The sequence below is a fragment of the Pogona vitticeps genome, chromosome 3 (genome assembly GCF_051106095.1).
Source record: "Pogona vitticeps strain Pit_001003342236 chromosome 3, PviZW2.1, whole genome shotgun sequence".
NCBI classification, from domain to species: domain Eukaryota; kingdom Metazoa; phylum Chordata; class Lepidosauria; order Squamata; family Agamidae; genus Pogona; species Pogona vitticeps.
Window position 1 is genome coordinate 204,835,190 of NC_135785.1, and position 23,529 is coordinate 204,858,718.

Sequence of the window (23,529 nt, forward strand, 5' to 3'; positions counted from 1 at the left end):
ATGGCACACTTTTCTTATATACAGCGCTGAGAGCACAGGCAGGAAAACTTATTGGCTCTTCTCTTTCCCACTGTCTGAGGATGGATTGTGGGGGTGAGGAGGCATCTGTCCATGAAATTTTGGGATCATATATTTCTCCATCCCAGAACATGAGCCATTCTGCCACCATCCCATGAAAGAAATAGCACTGGAGACCACTGGATGTTGTTCCCTCATTTCCCTTACCAATAGTTGCTTTGTGCAGACTTATCTGAAAGGGATTTTCTGCTACATCATCTGTATGAAATCAGTTACTGCTTTTTTCCCTCCATTCTTACCTCCTGAGACATTTTAGGAGCTTATTAAACCATGGTTCCTTTCTCCCATAGTTTACTGATACCTGGACATAGATGTGTTAGGGTCAAAATAGATAATCAGAAGTGAAGCTTCATTCACAAGTGAAGCATATTTATTTATCCTACCACAATTCTTCCTGAACCTTGAACATTACAAAACAGCATGCTTTTGATTTGTAGTTGGTAATTGGGAGGTAAACACAGGCTACATTTGCAAATCTAATTGCTCACATCTGTAGCGTGAAGAAAATACTTCCTTGAAGGGAAAATGTGCTGTTAACTTTATCTGTGCCGCTGGCTAATGTCCAGTTTTATATGTTGCCGTTTCTAAATATCTTGAATTAAAACTAAAAACATTTTGAAAGACATTGGCAGAGACATCATCAGCATTCGTAAAACAAAGTATGTTAAACGTTACCCTCAGGGGTCATGAGATATGGGCAGCACACACAAAAAATGGCAGGTGGCCTGCCCAATAACTATGTTGCGTGCTGGATTAACTGGATCATAACAAAAGATATTAGAATTTGTTGGTGTTTTATTTATTGTTAATGAACTGTGTTCCTTTCAGTTACCAAATATCAAAGGTTTAAATATATAGAAGAAACCAGTTTGCTTTCTCCCAGCTGCTTCCATTTTCAAACTGCCAGCTTCAGTGTCTCATTTTCAAAGACTTGACGAGGGGTATTAAAGTGCCACATTATGTATATCACATTGGTAGTGAGTTTAGATTAAGTATTATTACAGTATTGTTCTGACCATCTGCTATTAAACTGTATTTCCTTTGTAGCTGTTGCGATCCTGAAACTCTAGGGAGCCTGAAAAATAAGAAGTGGGGGGAAAAAAGGAAAACTGAAAGGAAACATCTTTCTTTCTTTCTTTCTTTCTTTCTTTCTTTCTTTCTTTCTTTCTTTCTTTCTTTCTTTCTTTCTTTCTTTCTTTCTTTCTTTCTTTCATTTCCAAAACAAAAATGAATAAAAAATACAAAATACTTTCTAATACACTTTAAACCACAGTGCTCCCCCATACCCACAGGACCCTTTGGAGCAATACTTTTAATACAAACCTCTTTCCAAAATTGTATCAATTGTTGTTTAGAGACTTTCCCTTTTCCTTTCACTAATTCAGTTAGGCATCCTTCAGTCTCAAGAGACTACGGTAACATGCTGTGTATGGAGGACTTGGAACAGCGTCTAGTGTGACTGAGAAGGCCGATTTGAGAGTGACAGTCCCTTCCACATTGCAGACAAGTGCAATCTGTCCCCTGTTAGTGGCTGGAGACTGCCCAGCTTAAGGCGGACAGTAGCTACCTAATGAGATGCAATGACCTCTCTCACCGTCGGAAGTAGCCCCTGTTGTTATGCTCTACACCAATCGAGCAAAGACTTATAACCAGTAACTGCTACTTCCCGTGTTGTTTCGATGCTGTATACAAAGCTGGAATGTCCTCTCCAGAGCACAAAGCCTGGGTAAAATAATATGGAGGATAGGCTGTTACCCAATCAGCAAATCCCCCCTCTCCATGTCACTGAAATAGTCCAATGGAAAGGCAAGAGTTAATACAAGTGGTTCCAGCGACGTTGCAGGAGTTGCCAGAAGAACACAAACTGCCTCTGGGACTCCGGCTCCGGATTTTGCCTTAAAGTTAACTCCTGAAGCCTTTTCCATCAGTGGATAAAGTCACAAGGCAGTGGAGGTTTGAAATCGGAGTTTTCCTTTTCCTAGATGGGCTGCCTTCCAAGGCTGATGAGCCCCACCTACCCAGCCTGCTCCCTAAGAGTGCAGGAATATGGTCTGATCCTTAAGACTTTCCTGCCCCCCCGGTGTATGCAATGCTATTTGGCTTTTCTATTTACCAGATTAGAATCAAAAATAGAATCAGATAATTTTGCATGCCACTTCTGCTCGTGCTCATTTAAATCTAACCCCCGCCACCTCAGACCATGCAGTCACTGAGAGCAAATGTCAGCCTAGAAACAAATATCTCTCCAAATAAAATGTGCTCCCAAAACAGAGCTTACCTCTTGCCTCAGCTTCCCCTTCAGGAAAAGGGCTTGGAGCTTCTGCTCGTGCTCATTTAAATCTAACCCTCGCCCCCTCAGACCATGTGATCAGTGAGAGCAAAGGTTAGCCTAGAAAACTTTCACTAATACAAATTCAACAAATCTACCCCAAATAGCATAAAAATATTTGAACTTATTTCCCCTCTTTTCATCTTAAGTTCAGTAGTCAATTTATCATTTAAAACAATGTCCCATACTTCATTATACCAATCTTCTAATTTTATATCAGTTTTATCTTTCCAGAATCTAGCTATTAATATTCTAACACTTGTCATAAAATTGGAAATCAATTCCTTTGAACAGTGGGAAGGTAACAACGTTCCATGTCTAAATCGCACTGGCCATGTGGCCATGGAAGATTGTCTTCAGACAAATGCTGGCTCTATGGCTTGGAAATGGGATGAGCACCGCCCCCTAGAGTCGAACACGACTGGACAAAAATTATCAAGGGGAACCTTTACCTTTACCTTTACCTAACAGTTCTATAACCATACAAAACAATATTGGTGAAAGTGGACAGCCTTGTCTAGAACCTCGGCCTAGAAAAACGCCCTCTGTTAAACCATAATTAACTAGAGGAGGATTATGTGCAGTGGCTACTCTCTGACAGTACCCCTTATATTACTAGACAAGTGGCCAAATTCTGTGCTGCAGCAATGGTTATTCGTAAACAGATGTTTGGGTAGGTGATTTTAGATCGACAATATAATATTTTTAATACAACACTATCTGTGGTTTTATCTATATCAAGGATATATTATGTTATTAATTGGAAATAAGGGTTTGTTTTATCATGTTTTAATGGAATTTTATTACCCTGCTTGACTTTCCTAAACAATAATTGTATGTATCTATTTTATACTGTTCTGGTTTTACTGGTCTTTGACCGTAATAAAGTATACCTACCTACCATCACTTTCATTGGATCATGTCCATTTTGAGATGTTTTCTGAAGAACACTCAGATACGGAACACACACAAAATGTCACCAACCTTTCTTAGGAAGCTGGAGAATTCAGAGTAAAATAGAGCACTCATAACACTCAAGAAACTAAATCTTGCTTGTCTTTCTCCAAAAGTGAACATTTTTCCCCTTCAGCTTTCACATGCTGAAAATTCAGCTGTCTCCATGATTACAGTTTCTGAGAAAAGTGTTGCCAGGGGTGTGGACATGATACAGCAAAGTCACAAAGGGATATTTTTAGGAGTATTCAAGATTAAACTTCAAAAAAAAGTCTGTTTTAAGAGAAACGTTTATTGACTATCCTGATGGCTTTAGTATTTTGATCATTGTGATGACATTAATGGTTCTATTGTATAATTTGTTTTCATATTTAATTGTTTTTTACTTATATTCATTAGCTTTCTAGAGTACTTTTTAAAATACAGTAGAATGATGGTATTGAAAATGTAATAAATAGATTTTTAAAAGGTCATGTTTTTAATGCAGGATTGTATGAAAACAGTTTTAGATAAGATAGAAACATAACACCAATTCTTTTTTGATGTCTTAAGGTGCTGGTTTATTTTGGAGACCAGAAAGGAATACTGAGAGAGAACTGCTCTGACCTGGGTAAATCTTTCTGTGACTGCTTTGATATTTGGGGTCTGCAGTCTTTCCACACTGGAGAACAGCATTTAAAACCTAAGAGTTCTTAGAATAATAGACGCAATAGACTGAGAGTATGGTTTGTATTTACTTTCTTGTGGTGGCTTGTGATGCAGCTGTTCACCTCCCCATCCATTTTCATAAGGGAGGCACCTGTATTTTTTCATCTGACAAATATGCATAGCCTACCAGATATCCCCTAATTTATAGGCAGACATCTGGTCTTTCCCAGCTGTTGTCAGAAAAACTTCTAACAGAAAAGTTTTTTCCTCACTGATACAAAAATAAACCTTCGACTCATATTTAAAATCAAAGGCAAAAAAGAAAAAAGCTAGGTTATTTTTAGAACATTTGCCTTGCTTCTTCTTAGCCAACAACTGATTTTAGTTACATCTTTTTGAGTCTCTGTCATTTTTCTGTGGTTGCCTTTAGTTGCGGATCTTACAAGAATTTAATATTTTTTCAAATAGGCTTGCTAAATTAGACCAGATGGCTTTTTTGTTGTTTCTTATACTAGACTTGTTGCTTTTGAGGAAGAAACAGAATTTCTCTCTCTCTCTCTCTCTCTCTCTCTCTCTCTCTTGGGGAACTGACACAAAGACTGGGATGTCAATAGAGGATTAATGTATTCCATTAACTAAGTTATATTGCCCCACCCAGCACTATTTGAGGTAGTATGGTGGCTGGATAGTTCAGTGAGTTAGCCATCTGGCTGTGGGGCCAGAGGTTGGGAGTTTAATTCCTCACAGTGTGTTCCCAGAGAAGAACCAGCCAGTGTAGCCTTAGGAAAGCTGCACAGTCCCAAGGCACTCTTGGAAGAAGGCAATTAATATAGAACCACTTCTGTATAAACCACTTATCTGAATCTAAAAATCCCTGGAAAGGGTTGCCATAAGTCAGAGTCAAGTTGATAACATGTAATTTTTATTATACTAATTTAGGAGGGTAATGTAGGAGGCCCACAATCTGAATAAGGGGGAGAGCATCTTGCAGGATGAAGCGCACCTATCGCTGCTTGTTCTACAAACCACCTTTGAATTTAGGTGATTACAGTATGTGCCCCAAAAGAGGCCAGTTTATTTAAGAGACTGTCTTCTCTTCCAAGACTGAGAGTCAGGCTAGATTGCACATTCAAAATATCATTAGAAGCAGAACTGACTTAAAAGGAAAAGAGTGTTTGTTCCAACAGAAACTTGCTTCAGTTCACATTTGGTAAACTGGTCTTTTTTTGGCGGGGAGCTGCTTTATATTTCGATTTCTAGTAACTGTTCAGAAGCATGGCTTATTTTGTAATTCTGATTTCTCAAGTTCATAACTCGAAAAGATTTGTATACCTGTAGGAGGTAATGTTATAAGACAAGGAACTATGTACATACCTTAACATCATTACTGTGACCTGCAGTATAAATGCGGTCCAGATTATGAAAGAAATTCATGTACAGTTTAAAAGATTTCCTGGATCAAAACACTTGTTTGAGCCTAGAAATATCAGGCATATACACATCCATGGAATATTTTCACACATGTCAAAGTAAGCCTAAGGAATATTTGAAATGATCGTTCTCAAAGCTGAAAAGTTTAATTGCAGCTGAAAGAATGACTTGTTGAAAAGTTCGAAGATGGAAGCAGTTGTATGCTAATTGCCCTCCTCACTTAGCCCACTTTCGGTACCTGGGTAACATTTCACAACACTTGTGCTTCCTCTCACACTAAGATTGCTGAGTTAGGCTTATATAAGCCTACTTTGTCATTAAATACAACATTTTCCTTTTATAGTCTGGTAATTTACAGACATCTGAATTAATATAACTAAGATTTAGATGTTAAATTCTGAATTGCTTCAAAAGCATTTTGTGCTAAAGTACTATTAAACTTTACATAAGACATTAGACTGAAGTGTATTTAGATTGGTAACTGATTCTGATAGGGGTCCAAACAATGTGTATGAAACTTGTGGAAGTCTGTTAAATGAAGAAAAAGATAATACACCCCCCCCCCATTTCGAGTAGTATGTATTCCTTGGTGATAATACTAATGGGTGAAAGACCACTAAATGCAAAAAAACATTTGTTATGTTTGTCCAGACAAGCACAGGTCTCTGTATGTTTTGCAAAACATGAATGGAAAAACTTTGATCTCTATGTTTAGATTCCAGTCTTGCACACTGTAAACATTCACCCAAGGTAAGAAAATGTCTGACCCACAGAAGGGTGGGAAAACTAGATGTTCCAGACGTTTTGTGGTTCCAGTGTCAGGGAGTCATTGAATCGGCTTCACATTTTAGTCTCAAATTTAAAGGAGTTATCATCATTATCTCAGAACTTCAGATCTTTCCAAGGTGCTGATTCTATTTTGGGGAAACGATTCAGTACCTTGAATACTTTTGCAAAATTTAAACTCAAACCTGGAGTGGACTCACTGTCCACACACTAGTCTTCACTGGTGCATTCAGAAGGACAGTTTTACTAGGAGATGGTGATACAATGTCTGAATTCTTTGTATTTGAATACTTGCATTCAGTATTCTACTCTGGACACTATCATACTGTATATCAAGTGACCTGGGTAAGTATTTTGTTTTCAGATTTATGATGCTAGCTTCAAGTATGGGAAGTGACAGTGGCATTCCCACAGCCAAACACTGCAGCATTTGAGCACTGGCATACTCTGTGGAACCTGGAATGCCAGCAGCTATTATGGCAACAACTTATATCCCATACTTCAAGATGAAGTAATCAAAATGAACTATTTGCAAGTATTTGGGGCTGGGGATGAGCCAGTTTCTCTATAACATACCATATTTCCACTTGACATTTCTTAGGAGAGATCTTATGGCTATCTTATGAGAGACAGAAAGCTGGAATGTGGTATTGTACACGAAGACAAACTCCTTGATAACCCTATCAGAGAGTGAATCAATGGCCCTAAAAATTGCAAGTCTTTACTCACTTGCAATTTTTAGTGAGGTCTGCCACCATTCTCCATTCCCATATCCATTGACTCTACTTGGTCCGAAACAGCAACAGGGTTTATTGAAACTGAGAAAGAGGAAACAACAGGTTCAGGAGCTCATTCCACTACCACTGTCCCCTCTAGGAGTGAAGATAGCAGCACCTACCCCTGTGAAATTGCAGGCCTGAGGTTTGCAGATTCTGGGAGTGCTGAAGGCTGCTGCTGCTGGAGGCCCCTCTGCTACTCTTTTTGTCTTTTCCTCCTCCAGCGTTGCCTCTGGGTGAGAGTGGCACCAGATTGGCCCAGGTTGTTGCTGGCTGTGTCAGCACTGAGATAGAAAGCAGTAAGTAGTGGAAGCTTCCTTGGGCTGGGTGGCCTGTTCTCTGGGAATTCTGCGCCAGACAGAATTCTGAGCCTATCCAGGAGTCATCATGGCAATCCTCGTTGGAGCACCACACCTCCTCCACACTCCACTCCTCTCTTGCAGGTGACTCTCATTTGTTGTGGCCTTGTCTCACTCCCAGGCTGGTTGTTCCTGCCCTGCGTATGTCTCCAACTCAGCAACCACAGTGTCCAAGAACACTGCTGAGATGCTCAAAGTGGAGGCCGATGGTCCACCAAGGCTCCAGTGGGGATCCTCTCACATCTCCTAAGTAAAAATGAACAGAAATATACAGTACTGTTAAGTGTTTTTACACAGAGAAATGAGTTTTTAAAAATTATCCATGTCCCTATACACTGTAACAAACCATTTAGGGCATTCTGATTTGGTTTATTTCACAGGTATGAAAGATATGTATATAACAGCATTATAAAATAATTATAGCATTATAAAATTTCTAACTACCTGTTTTCATATCTGTAGCATACTCCACATGATCCATAGCTTTAAAGATAACACATAGAAGAACACACAGCACTGAAATTGTGACATAATTTATGCATCTCCAATTAAAAGCATGCTTATCAAACTGAAATTTCAAAGACACTTCCTGCATCTTATCCCCAAGGACCTAATCACAACAGTAAGGCAATTATATCAGTCCCTTGAGAAAGCTGGAAATGAAAAGGTTAGTTTGTGCTCAGCTTGATTAAATTTGTGTGTATTTTTTTAAGGGTGTTCATTTTCATTCCCTCAGCTGTAAGTACATAAAACTATTTGATTTATATGTGCAGAAATCTCTTAAGGTACATTAAAATCACTTCGTCCATTTTCTTGGCCCTGTAAGCGGGATGGCTGCTGCACATATATGTTTCTGTTTATGTGACCTTGTCTCCTATATAGTATTCAGTGTACTTCACAAACCTGTACCTTTTAAGCCTCTTTCTCTGGCCCTGTTCCAGATTCCTGTTTTTCTTGCCAAAGGCACACTAACACTGAATGCACTTTCCCCCAAAGTCCCCAAGACATATCCTCATTATGTAAACAACAGGAAAAAGGGTGAAAGAGATTAATAGGCCCAGTTGCAGCTGAGCTAGTTCAACATTTTGTCATGTGGAAACTTGCCATCCAGAATTCTACAGCTCTTTACTGGGGGGGCTATGTACTCCCAGAATTTAGGAGTACTTGTAACTAATTTCTTTTTTGCAATTACCACGACAATGCCCGAGATCTTGTTGTGTAACTTATACCCACATAAAGCTGATGACATCATCTGCAGGGGCAATTTTTCAGAAGCTGAAATGTCCTAATCCAGTTCTGAAATGTTCTAATCCAGTTCCTTTAACCTTCCAGAAGCTATGGCAGCCGTGGGACAGAAGGAGGACATCTTTAATTACTGAAAACCACATCCACCAGAATGATTTTAGTGGGGGCTACAATTTTTGGTAATTAAATATTGCCTCCTCTTTCTTCATTCTTAGCAACTGAAGTCAAAGCCATGGCTGTTGTTAGTTGGTGCTGCCAATTCCATTCTGCTTTGGAAAGAGATAATGGGAGCATTAACTCCTCTGAGACAGCATTCACTTTCCATCAGGGCCGGACCTACCATTAGACAGAGTGAGATAGTTGCCTACAGTGGCAGAGGTTGGAGACGGCACCAGAGGAGACAGATGGGCACGGAATACCTTGCTCTGTGTCCTCTATGCCAATCTTCTGCCTTCAGGTGTGGAGGAAGATGTTCTTCTCCCATCAATATTGAAGAAAGTTTTCCACTGTCAGGAGGTGTTCAATGAGGTGTTTGTATATCGATTAGGAAAGGGTCTTCTTGTTTCTCGTTAAAGATAACAAAATGTCTTTAATGAGATACACCTCCCAGAGCTTAGGAAAGTTCTGTTTTTTTGGCCGTGCTGGCTGGTGGACTCCGGGAGTTGTAGTTTAAGAAATATTTTTTTCCAAGCAATGTTATCATAATCTCAGCTGTAGAGGTGATAGACAGACTTTTATTCATCCATGTTTTGCTGATCCAAGAGGATTCTTTGAGTCTCCTCTATTTCAGTGCAAATTGCTGCTCCCAAGCAGCTTTTATGTAAATTCTGTGTTAAGCTATGTAGGAACACTAGGTGTCTTTTCCCTCCAGCAAGATTTCTAAGTGGTGGAAATTTCCTCTTCAGAGCTGCAGAACAAAGTGTCAAATCCTTTCTACAGATTTAAGGGGTGACATCAAAATACTCCATTTCATGGCTGCAGCAGACTTTACCCAGGCATGTCACACCTAAATCTCAAATTGAAATTCACACTGGCTTAATGCTGACTAAGCAAAGAGCAAATCCCTTCTGCAAATGGCATCCTCAGATCAGCATTTGAAGGCAAGAGAGCAAAATGCCAGCTGAAACTGCAAGAGGAAATGGGAAATAGAGGAATGATGTAATGCATTTACTTCGTGGCCTCCCATCAGGAGAGAGTCTCCTCGCAGGCAAAAGCATCATTAAAACTCACTAGACAGAAGACTCGCAGAGAGCTGGGTCTGGTCTGGCGGTAGCCTTCTTAGCAAAGCTGGAATGCATTGACTACCTGCTCTGAGACTGATTGGATGATTGGCATAATAATGGTGCAGTAGAAGCAGGACTTGCCAAGGCCAAAGAGTAAGAGTTTTGTTTAGCAGGGAAAACAACGCCATTCTCTCCCCTTTCCATCTTTCCTATTCATTCTGAGTTTAGCTGTAGTCCGTATAATTCCTGGGATGAAATTGCTGCATGAGGCAAAAGACAAATTGGGTCTCCGTCCAGTTCTACAGAGAGAAGCCAACCACACTGGCAGAAGGGGCTTAGGGCTAAAATACTTTACAGATAACCTGTCATTAGAGCTGAAATCACATCACTTTCCAAGGGCTGTAACTGAGGCAGTTTTTTCTGTCTTAGAAATCAGAGTCACAAGAGAAAAACATGCTTTGGGCCTGAAGACTAATCTGAAAAGCAAGCAGATTTGCAAATTATGGGAGATGGGGGGGGGAGAGAAAGGCCCTGCTGTGACAATCACATAAAACCAGCAGTTAAAGAATTCTCTAATAATGCATGATCTGTAATGTACAGTTTGGTTCTTAATTTACTATAAGACCTGAAATGGGGCCGTGTGCTCCGCTATTTAAGCTGAGGGCTATGGGTTATTTTAGGAGTGATGGGTAGGTCATGTGGCACATTCAGATCTGTTCTCCAGTATCGCACAGCCAGAATCTGCTGCTGAAGCAACCACTCTGTCTAATGGTAAAGTCGGCTCTGGTCCAAGGTATACGGCTTTTTGTAATTTTTTTTTAAATCAAAGTGAATTGTTAAGTGATCACTACTCTGAACTACAGGAGTAGGTTGTCAGACGGATTTCTTGCAAGATGGTTTTCAGCCCTCTCTTGAATGCACACCGTAATGTGGTGAGGAGAGTTGAATATGTCAAGCAAGCTGGATGCAATAGTGCCAAGAAGCAGTATTCTGTTGTGAATCCAGGCTTCTAGCCGTGTTACCCAAGCCTGAGTGGTCAAGTTGAGATGCCAGACCAAGATGCACTTATCTTCTGGAATTAATGATGGTATTAGCAGAAGAAAATTGATAGTTCTAATAGTAAAAAAGATGGAGAAGCTCCTGAAGGAAAGTACTGGGCAGACAACAGCAGTGCTGCTGAGGCTCCTCTTGGTATGGCACAGAAAAATTTATTTATTTATTTATTTATTTATTGCATTTATATGCTGCCCACTCTACCCAGAGGTCTCTGGGTAATTGAATGGTAAACCACTTCTGAATATATTATATCCTAAAAATCCTATGATGCAACAATCCAAAATGAAGCAAGTCATGGTCCTTCAGATGAAGAATGAAATTTGGTGGATGGAACATGAATAATTCAAGATATATAGGTAACATTACTAGTAGAAAATAGCAATGATTTGTAATGACCACTGAGGAAGGTTAAAGAAAGAAGTGCAAAAACAGGATTATAGTTGAGCTTCATCATCATCATGATGTGTTGTGAAGTCAATTCTGAGTTACAGTGACCCTTACCATTAGGCAGCAAAACATATGAAGAAAAAGCAGTCATAAGGTTAAAATGGTTTAGGAAAAGAAAAAGGGGTTTACCTGATGCTGGAGGAAAGTCAGACCTTGCAGCATATGGACACCTTTAAGAACACAATTTATAAGCAATGGTGCCAATACCAAGGAGACCTTTTCTCTGGTTGCCACCAACTTTTCTCAGAACTGACAGCAGTGATACCTGGAGAAAGACTTTCTAAGACAAACCAAAAGTGGCACTTAAAAGTTGTTATTAAGGAAATCAGGACCAAGGATATTTAAGTCTTTAAAAGCTAATTCCTTCAATTAGAACTGTATTCATAAATATAATAGGAGTCACTATGATTGTTTTTAGATTCATGAAATATATTCTCTGTCCCTGCTTTCTGCCAGCAGTCTAGCCACATTATTTTTGGATTAACTGCAGCCCCAACATTGTAGAGTCCATGTGAGACTTTTCCCCCCTTAAGAATGTTATTAACTGTGATGCCTGGATTACATGCCAAAAAATGGAGAACTATTCCTAGCAATCAGGAAAATATCTCATATCATTAGCTCCTTCTGATTACTTGTCAGTTGGATTATTTGCATAGCATCAGACTAACAAGGGTTTGTTTTATAGCATAACAATTGTACGAATACTCTGAGGAGCACTGACGACAGATGGACAACGAGCTTGGGCTTTAGCTGTGCTGTGGATCGTGGACACATCCAACCCCAAAACAGACCACCTCAAAGGTTTAGTATCTTCCCAAAATTTATAGTTCCCTTCTATGGATTCCATATGTAATATGTTCTTCATTATGGCCTTAGATTCTTTCCGAGTTGCAAGTAGACAGATAGTCTGCACACAACTGGCCTATGGGGTATTGTTCCAAATTCTTTCACTCCTTCCAAGGGACCAATCATCTATGCTGCAGACTCACAGTGTGAAAAGATAGAAACAGAAATCAGAATACTGTCTTTTATTAGCAGGGTCTGGATGAACACAGGCTCTTTCCCCCGGACAGAAATGTCAAGAGTGAATGGTCAAAGCATTTTTTAAAAAGAAAAACTTTGAGCATGCAAATGCTGAGCAAGGATGTTCCCTGATTTCCTGTCAATCATGACAAAATGGCTAGTTGAAATCACTGTTGTTACACAGTCTTGGCCTTGGGGGTGGGGGAAGCATCAGGTAATAAAGCAGCAGTGCTGATAGATGACAAATCCCATTGACCATTGGCCAGACTGGCTGGTGGAATCTGGGAGCTATAGTCCTGAAAAGTAACTTTTCTAAGTTTTTGAGAGGAAGGAAGAGAAAATTCAGGTTGTCTACCCTCCCAAGCGAGTTGTAAAATTTGGGAGTTGAGTTTGGTAGATGCAATAGATAACAGCAGAAGTTTCTGTGTCTTGTGAAAACTGCCTCCAACAATTTCAGTCTACCAGGACACTCAGTGGAAGATTTGAAAGTCACCATTTTAGAACAGAATAATTACAAATCAAGTAAGAGGGAAACAGAGGGAAACAGCTAAGATAAAATTAAACACATAATGGACACCCATCATGAATATAAACCTATATTTCTTAACTCATTACAGATTTAATACTTCTGCAGTTATCTACTGCCAGTGTTGTTTTCTTCACAACTACCAAGCCCATCTCTCATCACAAGGTCCAAAGGTAAAAACTGTCAATGTTCCCTACATTAACACACGCGATTCCTCTGCCATCTTCTTTCACCTTTACATTTAATATTCTCTCTCTCTCTCTCTCTCTCTCTCTCTCTCTGTTTCAGCAAATCCCCCAGTCTTCAGGCCACCCACCTCCACAAATCCCTCATCTGTCTTCTCTCTCTCCACTCAACTTTGCCCAGGCTTGATGTCTGTTTTCTGTCTCCTGAGGAATTTTTACAACACAGCCCTAAAACAACATAAGCCAAATTACTGCATATAAACGTACCATATATCCAAGAGCCAGTGAATATTTAGTATAAAAGTGACATTTCATTCAACATTTCATTCTGTTTCCATATGTCTGACTAAGTGGACATGTCCATGAAATCTCACATTAAAATATAATGGTTAGTATTTAAGGTGCCCCATGTTTTTATCTTCTTGTGTTTTGTTTCTTTTGATTTTGCCTGCTTTGCTTGCAGAGACTAACGGAGCTATCTCTTCCAACATTTCAAGGGCATTGGAGCTCTCCAGCCAGAGCTGCTGGCCTCTCTTTCTCTCTCCCCCTTTGATCTAGCAGCAAGTAGGCCTGTAGACCCTGAGGGGGGTTCAGAAGTGCTGAAAACTTTGATTTGAGAAGGGCCAGGCTCACCACAGGCTTGGCTCCTCTGGCTGCTTCAAATCTCATCTGACTGAAATTGAGCAAACAAGTAGGTCAGGCCAAAAACAAACATTTGTAAAGCATTATTCTGTCTCGTCAGTTCAAGATTGACTGTTTATTTTTAAATTCATTTCAAAGCTTTTGTCTTTGAACTCTCTCTCTCTCTCTCTCTCTCTCTCTCTCTGTGTGTGTGTGTGTGTGTGTGTGTGTGTGTGTGTGTGTGTGTGTGTGTGTGTGTGTGTGTGTGTGTGTGTTCACGCATGCATGTTGAAGCAAAGCTTGGTGGAGAATTATTTTCTCCACTGCTCCGTATAGCAGTGATTTGGCAGATTTTTAAAAAGATAATCTGTTATATCTGAAATACTGCACAGTTACCCTCTCACTGTAGCCACACAAACATGGTGGAAAGTGAAAGAAAAGGCCATACAGGGCAGAGGGGAATTGTGTGTAAGTCCCCTTCAAGCCTCTGAGCGGAATGGTCACAAAGACTGCTGTCTGTGTCCTCTTGCCAATGTACCAGCACTGACTGCCATGGAAAACAGCCACAGGATGCCTATCTACACAACATTACTGCTTTCAGAAGTTACATCATTTACCCAGATAGTGCCTCTGTTGCAAGGAAATCACCTTTTTGTCACACTAAACATTACCATGCTTGACCATATGCATCTTGTCCTTTACCTCATACTGTATAGTAAAATGTCTTGGATCAGTTCCCAGTCTCTCCTTTAAAAAAACTAGCTGCAGTTGATGGGACCGACAACGTGATGTGCTGTTAGTACCCTCATTCAATTTTTATCTGTTAGCTAGACAAATCCTTGCCCTAGGAAATTAAGTGAATAAGCTATGAATTAAAAGGACAGCCATCATCTTAAGATGAAGGTCCATTAACTGCCCAAATAGCACTTCCCAGTACATAGTGCTACTTCTGCAACAAAAATACATGTAATCTAGCTGTTTGGTTCTGGGAGACGCAATCAAAGCTTTAACTTTTTCAAGCTCTGGCTGGGTTGAATGCAACTCTCAGCATTTGCACCATACCCTCTGACAGGGCAGGTTGTAAAACAATAACTAGAAACGTAACAAAATTTTAAAGGAGGTACCTGTATTAGTCTTGCAGCAAAGCTGGAAAAGAGTCATGTGCCACTTTCATTTGGCATGAGTCTTTGTGTATGTAGCCCATGTCTCCAAATGCATGACAAACAATACTCAGGACACATGGTTTTATGCACACTGGCTATAGGGATAAGCAACTGTATTATTGATACTAGTCATACATTTTCACAGTCTTTTAGCACAAACATCTCGACAATAGTAAGCTGAGACATAAATCAATTATTCTGTGAAGTTTTAAAGCTGTTGCTTCTGCTTTCAAGAGTCTGCCTGCTTTAGCTGAAGCCACAAGTGACCTTTTTTGTATCATAGACCTACTGGAAAAATAATTTCTGTTATACACACTAAGCTATAATACAGACAAACCTATATGAATGAGCTGATTAATACCCATAATAGCACCAAAAAAGTCCCTGTCTTTCTTCAAGCCAAGGGAGATACAGTTCAGCAGTTCTTCTTCAGCTGTTCCCTTTAGGAACCTATCTTTGTTGTTCTTTCCTTCAAGGATAGCCACCCTCAAGACAGAGACAGAATGTCCAGGAAGACCAAATTTTTCTTCCACTGGTTTCTAAGTATTCCTCTTGCAAATATTAGTTCTATGCTCTTTTATTCTTTTGAATAGGTTGGCACATCTGTTTTCTCTAAAATGCTATCAAGTATTGCTGGCAAAAGATGGCATATATCACATTGGAAGATGAGACAGAATATTACCCCCTCCCATTGGGGCTTATATTACTAGGAGACAAGGGAACTGTCATTGTTCATGATGGGCTGTAGACTGATGATGATACATTTGAGTGCTTTTTGCTATGAATTGTCTCTCACAAGTGGTGTTCTGTTTTTAAATCTGTTCTGTGTTTGTCCTGTAGAAGATGTTCTTGGGTAACAGCCTATTCCTTTTCTTTTTTCCACTGTGATGGATAGATATGACAGTCTGATCAATGCCTTTTTTTAAATCCTTAGTTTCCTAGTCACTGACTGAAATCCTGAAAGCTTCACCTGGGATGACATTTCTGACTGCTTGTAGTCTGTCAGTGTAGGGATGACAGGACTTCATGGGGTACAGGAGCTCAAGATTGGCCAAGATTCTGTCTCCTGACAAACGGCCTATGGATTGAGGTGTCCTCAGGAATCCATTGTGTTCCTTCTGAAACTCAGAGTGGTAATGGCATCTGCTCTGAGTACTTAGTCTGTGTACTCAAAAATCCCAAGTGTGATAGTCTCCGTTCCTGAGACAATACAGTGCCTATTTGGCAGATGATTGAAGACGGCTGGTTGAGGCTGCTCAGGTGTATCCATGCAGATCAGGTCCCAGATATCAACAGGGAAATATTTCAATGGGTTGTTTAGTTTCTTACAATATACTTCAGTGGGATCTGAGAATAAAGTTCAGTAGAATGTGGTAATGGAGAGTTCTATTTCAGCCTTCTGAGTGAAGTCCAGCTGCTTCGTCATCTCTTTCATTATGATTTCAGCATTATTTCTGGAGTTGTAGACAGTGTCACATTCTGTAAAGCTGAAATTGTGTGATAAACAATATTATTTTCTGATTATCTCAGTATGGTTGGGGTGGTTGAAAGACTTTTCATAAACATTCAATGCAATGTTCTGATCATTTGGAGGGGTCAGTAAAGAATTATTCCTGTCATTTTGGGATTATGTCTGCAGTATCTCAGTGCACTGGGAGTTGTGTGGTGCTGCAGAGGCTGGTTTAACTGTGAACGTATTTCTTGAATTGTAGACATTGCAAGAAGGTCACTGCAGAATTGTTTCTTGTGGGTGGTCTTGGAAAAACTAAAGGATAAGCCACATCACTCGTAGAAATCTGCAATGTTTTTAAATGGGTTGAGGCTGTTCTTTTGGTTAGGAGAGTTGTGCAAATATCTCAGGTGGATGAGTAGCTTAGATTCTTCATTTTTTCTTTAGGGTCACAAATGTGGCATGCTAGTTTACTTCCTTTGCCTTGGAGAAACTCTTATTATGATGGTATGTGGAGGGTTGGTGCCTCATGTATGGAACAAGATCCACACACTTGGCTCTTGGAGCACCACATTAGAATGATGTTGCAGTAAATGTTGCAGACATCAAATGCTTTAGACTTGTTCTCTTTGTGGCCTGGTAACTGAAATCTGCCCTCTTTTGGAGAACAGAACAGCAACTTCCAAGTTTTTAATGAAGAGCCTAAAAAGGCTTTATAGTTTCTAATTCTGCATCCTTATCTAATGATCAGAAGAGAATGAAAGGAAATTACACACACACAAAATCATTGGCATGTACATCTAAACAATATTTTTAATTGATTTCTTGCATATTGAATTATTTCAAAGGGACTTATCCTATCTACTTAATATTAAACATATGCATATACATGTTGTATGGGATCACAGCCAAGGTGATCATTATATTCCCTTACCTAGTTTGTATTTGCTGTCAGAAAGTTTGTTGGCCTTTAAAGCAGTGTGCTCTGGAAACTCTCCAGCTCCTAAACATTTTGTGAAGGTAATTACATGTAAAAGCCATTGCAGGCTTTTGATTCACCGCCAAGTTGTTTCTCCAGTTCAGCTGTTTTCTGTTCTGTTTTGTATCTGTATATTGGTATTGTCAGTCTTCCTGTCTCAGTCACGGAACACCAGGTGTGTATTTGTCTTGCCTGGATTCTGCTCTGAGGTATGCAGACATTCAGATGGTTTAAGACCAAGAGGCTTGGCTATATTCATCTATGAGCATCCTGATCCAGAAGAAGATCCTTCAAAATTTCTAAGAACAATACTGTAGCTGGAGTCATGGAGAATTAGCACTGGATGTTTTATCTATGTTGATTGGGCATTCTGGCATAGGGAAACTGACATTCTGGTACAGTGATGCCTTGCAAGATGAAAACAATTCGTTCCACGAGTCGTCGCCTTGAGAAATTTTCGTCTTGCCAGTCACCTAAAAACTCGCAAGACGCTCCCGTGAGGCATTCGTCTTGTGAGGCATCACTGTAAATGGAAACATGACAAAAAGACCAGTGAACCTCTTGTACTGGCCCAAAGAGCAACATCAACATTTATCTATATTTATATAGTGGTGCCTCGCACAACGAGCGCACCGTTTAACGACAAATTCTCATAGCGATCCTTTTTTTGGGATCGCTAATGCGATCACATACCGATGCTTTCTATGGACGAAAATCGCTTTGCGATGATCGGTAAGCGTTTCGCTTACCGATTTTCGCATAGCAATTTTAAATCAGCTGTTTGGCGGTTCCAAAATGGCCACCAGACGCTCAAAATGGCCACGTGCAGCGTTTTCGCGCCCTGCCTTCACTTACCGAGGGCGCAAAAATGGCGGCCATATGGGGAAACATCGCATAACGGTGAGTTTTGGGCCTCATTGGAACACATTAAACAAAGTTTAATGCGTTCCAGTGGGTTTTTCCGTTCCGTATAGCGATGTTTCCCCATAGCAAGGGTTAATCTGGAACAGATTAACCTCGCTATGCGGGGCACCACTGTATATAACTTCCTGTAAATAGAATTCAGAACTAATGAGTTAATATTAAACATAGTTACTAGTAACAACTTCCTTCTGTGTTTCAAAGGTAAGATAACAAGGTGGAACAATACAATACATTTTTGGCGTAACATGTTGTTTCCTAGACACTTAGTTACTTTAAAACGTCTTTTTAGAAACATTTTAATTAGAATTTTTCACATTTCATGCCCCTTTATGTATAATTTGTTGTATTTCTTCTATAGCCACAAAAAGTATAAACAAATGTAACAAGTAGTATGATGACTGGTTCTCCCTTTCAAGATTGCAGTGATTATGTTTTTCCCCCAGCTCCGTAAGAAGAAAAAGAAAAAACTATGTTTTTAAAAAATAGCTCTCTAAGCTTTATTTTTAAATCTGCAACTTCTACTAAGGTTTCATTTACAACTGTCTTTGTTTGCACTGAGCAGGGAACATCTTCTGGAGATGTCAGTTACAGTATATGTTTTGGGTGGCAGAACAAGACACGGAATTAATGACACAAAACAGTACTGATCACATGGGCACTATGGGAACCTGCTTTTGGAGGAATAGATCTGTTAAGGGCTGGCATCTGGTTTGGCAGGGATCTTGGTGCCCTGCAAGTGTGTCCTTCCTTGTCTTATGGTGCAGCAGCAGCAGCATGAAAGCTGTACTGACCGGCAAGCATTTCTTTGCGAATATAGTCTTCCCCCCGAGCAATGAGAAGTCAAGCCTGGAATGGATTCAAATAGTGGGTGACAAAAGGAAATGGGTAACAATCCAGTGTGTAGGCGAGGAATGGAACTGTATGGCTGTAGATAGCACGTGAGATCTTGTCCAAATGGTTACTTGGTCTTGGTGGGTCACAGTAGAACCCCACGTAGAGCATGGCTTACAGAAGTTTACATCTGTATTGCACTGTAAAAAACATATATTTGAACATCACGTCTGTCTGAGATCCTAGAGGAAAAAATCTTTGTAAGTCTATTTCCCTGCTGGAAATCCTCCCTCTAGAGTGTTTTTAAAGCTAATTTAAAAACTAACTGCATAGCTAATTAAAGGTTTCTAAATGGGAGCCTCTGGGGAGGAAATTAACTTCCCATTCAAATACCATAGCACTAAACTGCACCCTTAGAACAAATCCAACAGCAAAATAAACCAACCTTTCAGCAAAGATTTTTAAAAAGTACAGAAAGGCCGGGGAAAAGACAGAGTTCACATCAGATCAAGCCTGGTATCATCTGGATGGTAATTAAAAAATGAAACCAACAATGCAGAATCTAATGCTTTTAAAGGACACAGTTTGGAGTAAAGGTAAAGGTTCCCATTGACAATTTGTCCTGTTGTGTCCGACTCTAGGCGGCGGTGCTCATCTCCGTTTCCAACCCACAGAGCTAGTGTTTTGTCCGCAGACAATCCTCGGTGGTCAAGTGGCCAGCGTGACTAGACATGGAACGCCGCTTACCTTCCCACCGAGGTGGTACCTATTTACCTATTCGCATCTTTGTATTTTGCATACTTTCGACTCGCTAGGTTGGCAGGAGCTAGGACATGTGGCGGGGGCTCACTCCGTCACGTGGATTCGATCTAACGACTGCAGATCTTCTGACCTTACAGGACAGAGGCTTCAGCAGTTTAACCCGCAGCGCCACCCCGTCCCTCACAGTTTGGAAGATTCCCTTAAAGAAACAACAACAACCCACTGTATAATAAGGGGAATTGGGTAGCCTCTGTACATATACAGTGGAAGATCTTGGGATATCAGGCTCCAAACTAATACCTTAGGCTCCACCCAATATTGTGTACACTAGTTTCCCTGGAATGTGTGTCCAAGTTGATTTGCTCTAAATAGAGTCTGATTCAGCAGGATTTCTTGACCCACGCCAAGAGAAGTTGTCTGGCTATACTACTGATCATGGCACTCTGGTGCACAAGAGCTTCCCTTTCCCTTCAACAGAGGTAGCAGCTCTGTGTACCCCATGGTAACCCCCCCCCCGTGCACCCTGAGGCGTAAACCACCACCAACACTTCACTTGAAATATGTGGGCAGAAACAGCTCAAAGTGGAAGTGGCATGCTCTTAATCAGGTATATGAGATGAGACAGGCACTGGACGAAAGGAATACTTTGTTAAATTAAAAAGATTGCATGACTTGCTATAGGAAAACAAATGTTGCGTCTGGAGAGAAGTAACCAAGGAAGGTACACGTTAGCCTAGTGGTTCAGATGTCTATGAATGCAAGCCTTAATTTCTCTCAGTTTAAGAGAGAGCCATAGTTGTGTTCTTTCGTTTTCATTGGGGCCTAAGGCACTGAATTTGCTGCCGACTTAAGAGACACGCAGAGAAGCTTCCTGTATTCTTGCTTTGATGGGGAAAAGCATGACCTATGCTAAGATTTGCATGCTGGAAGATAACTTTTTGGAGCACCAGCCTAGAATCCTGTCAGAAGGCCAGGAGATTTAACAATCAGAAGGATTGGTGACAGGGGATACAGTACATTTGTAGGCCACTAATTTTTTTAAAAAATTAAAAATCATGCAAAATGCAAGCTTTTGTGGGTGAATCACATGATCAGAGGGACTGTTGACATCATCTTCAGGACTCAGCCAATCCCAGGGTGCTGCTGCTGCTGCCTTGGGAACCCAACCCCACTCATCTGGTTCTTTGTGACCTCACAGAGCCCCACCTCTCTGCTGGCAGATAAAAGGGGCTTGCTGGGCAGGGCAGGAGACCAGGGCAGTCCAGCAGAGAGAGCAGCAGTGGCTGCAGGGGACCCAGCCCTTCTGCAGCTAAGTGGGCTGGCGAGTTAACAGCTCGAGGCTGGTGGAGATCCGTGGCTTGAAGCTGACTGATGTCAGCAATGGACCGGGGAGAAGTCGGTGGATGTTGGCAGACAGAAGCTGGTGAAATCTGCCTGCAAAATCTGAGGCCGCAAGGCGGAGGCCAGCAGAGGTTGGCGGATGAAGCCGGGAGATGTTAGCCTCCTGAAACCAGCTGACGGAAGCTTGATGGATATTGATGGATGGAAGCCTGGGCGTGTCTGTGAATGGCTGGTGGAGTTAAGATGTGTGTGTGTTGGGGGGGTGGCTGGTGTGTGTGTGTGTGTGTGTGTGTGTGTGTGTGTGTGTGTGTGTGTGTGTGTGTGTGTGAGTGTGTGAAGTCAGTTGAAAGCAGTGGATGAGCTTGCCCTCTTAATTGTTTTTTTTTCTCTCTTTCCCTTGCAGGGCCCAAAGAGTCCTCTTCCCCAGGCGGATGCCAGGTACCAAGAGGCAGGCGTCCTGCTGGAGCTGAACCAGGCCGTTATCTCCACTGAGGATACTCATTTAGCCTCTTTTCCAAAACCAATAAAATATTTTTTCTGGAATGGTTTTGAAGTGTTGTCATGTTTGTCAGGGGCTGTCACGTGATTATTTTCCCTATCCCCTCATTATATCTGGGGCCCAATGCCTGGGGTGGGTCTTTGTCAAGTCATGGTGTGGGGCCTTGTGATGTCACAGGAATTAGGAACATAATATTTCTCCATGCATGTGTGAGGGAGTGAGCTAGGTATTGTGTGTTCCCTGTCTGAGCTCCTAAGCAAGTATATTATGCACCGTGTTGGACAGACACAGGGAGCCAGTGACCCCTGGTGCCATTCGGAGAGGGTTGGAGTTGGGTACCCAAACACTATGGCCACCCCGTAACAATAAACATGACTCGCTCTTTTGCTTCCACCACTGCTCCTCACATTTGTTTGCCTGGCCTGGAGATTCAGGGGAGCCCAGCCATTTCCTGGCACAGCAGCTCATTCTCTGACACCTGGCAAGCCTCAACTTCATCATCAGCACTATGAGCACTCCATGGACAGCTCCTTACAGAGTACAAGTGGGGAGAAAATGTGCCACTTCAAAGAAGCTTCCAGTCCAACCTCTCACGCCAGTGCCACAACCGAGGAAATGGAGATGGCCAATGATTTGGAGATGAGTGGACATTAAAATTCATGTGGATCCATGCCATGGATAGATGGCAAAAATATACTGGTACTGCAAAATCTGCTGCTTGAGGGCAGTGGCTTCTTCTGAGCGCCTAGTGCAGTGATGGTGAACCTTTATGAGCCCAAGTTCCCAAACTGCAACACAAAATCAACTTATTTATTTCAAAGTGCCAGTACTGCAATTAAAACCCAAATGCTGAGGTTTTTGTTTAGAAAAAACCAACTGCTCCTGCACTGCAAGGAATGCTTGTTTCCCCCCCCCCATGGGCGATATTAACAAATAACTACTTACTGGTCCTCCAGACCCCCATTGGGCTAGACCGGTAATGGTTGCCATTGCGACCCATCTGCTGGACCACTGCACCAGCAGACGGGAGTGCCGAAATCCAGGATTGGAGGACGGGTATTTCTCTATGGCAACTTATGGCTCGTGTGCCCACAGAGAGGGCTCTGTGTGCCAGCTGTGGCGTGTGTGCCATAGGTTCGCCATCACTGGCCTAAAGGGATCTTTCTAAAAAAAATTTATAGGATTGACTGGGAGAAAAAGTAGGAGAGAGCAGATGAAATTTTTCAGATGATGCCAAGTTTGGAAGCACTATTAATTCAGAAACAAACTGGGAAGTTATGCATGAAGAGCTTGATGACTTCATAAACTGAAGTAAAAGAATTTTGAAAGAAAGCTGATATGACTGAGCATCTGCAAACCAAGAATAAAATGTGTATATATGTATCTGCTACAGACTTGCTAGCTGAAAAAACACATGAAAAGAAAGACTTTAGGGAGCAGTTACCACAGGATAACTTGGAACAAGCATATATATATATATCTTGTGTGTTTGCATGTGTATGTGCGTGTTGAAATAAATTATTGCAAAGTCACAGGCAAGGTATTTCCAGTGGGTCCCTCTCTCCCTGGGTACCTTCACTTTCCCTTGATCACTGCTATCTACTTCTTCTACTGGGCCGAGTCCAGGCCACCTCCCAGATGAAAGGGATAAGGTTTGCAGATGTTCCCACGTGCCTTTTCCGCATCTCCTTCACTGCTGACATGCTTACAGAAGATAGGTGAACAAGCAGCAACAAAAATGAAACAGATCAGTTGGTCCAGCAGACTCTAGGAGTTGGCAGTGGGCCTCCTACTAGGTTGTCAGTTTTGCAGGTGCTCGCCATTGCCAGCTCATGACATTAGCCCCCTTTGAAGAACATAAAAGGAGCAGAAGGGCCACCAAGCCCAACAGTC

General features: G+C 41.2%; 1 long non-coding RNA gene across 1 annotated transcript; it reads left to right on the forward strand.

The window, feature by feature from the left end:
* Positions 1 to 7,226: 7,226 nt before the first annotated feature.
* On the forward strand, positions 7,227 to 21,680 carry LOC140705665 (uncharacterized). The gene is made up of 5 exons (XR_013542876.1): positions 7,227 to 7,445; positions 8,694 to 8,785; positions 12,018 to 12,133; positions 19,676 to 19,793; positions 21,541 to 21,680. It is a non-coding gene; the product is annotated as an uncharacterized LOC140705665 (long non-coding RNA).
* The last annotated feature ends 1,849 nt before the right edge of the window (positions 21,681 to 23,529 follow it).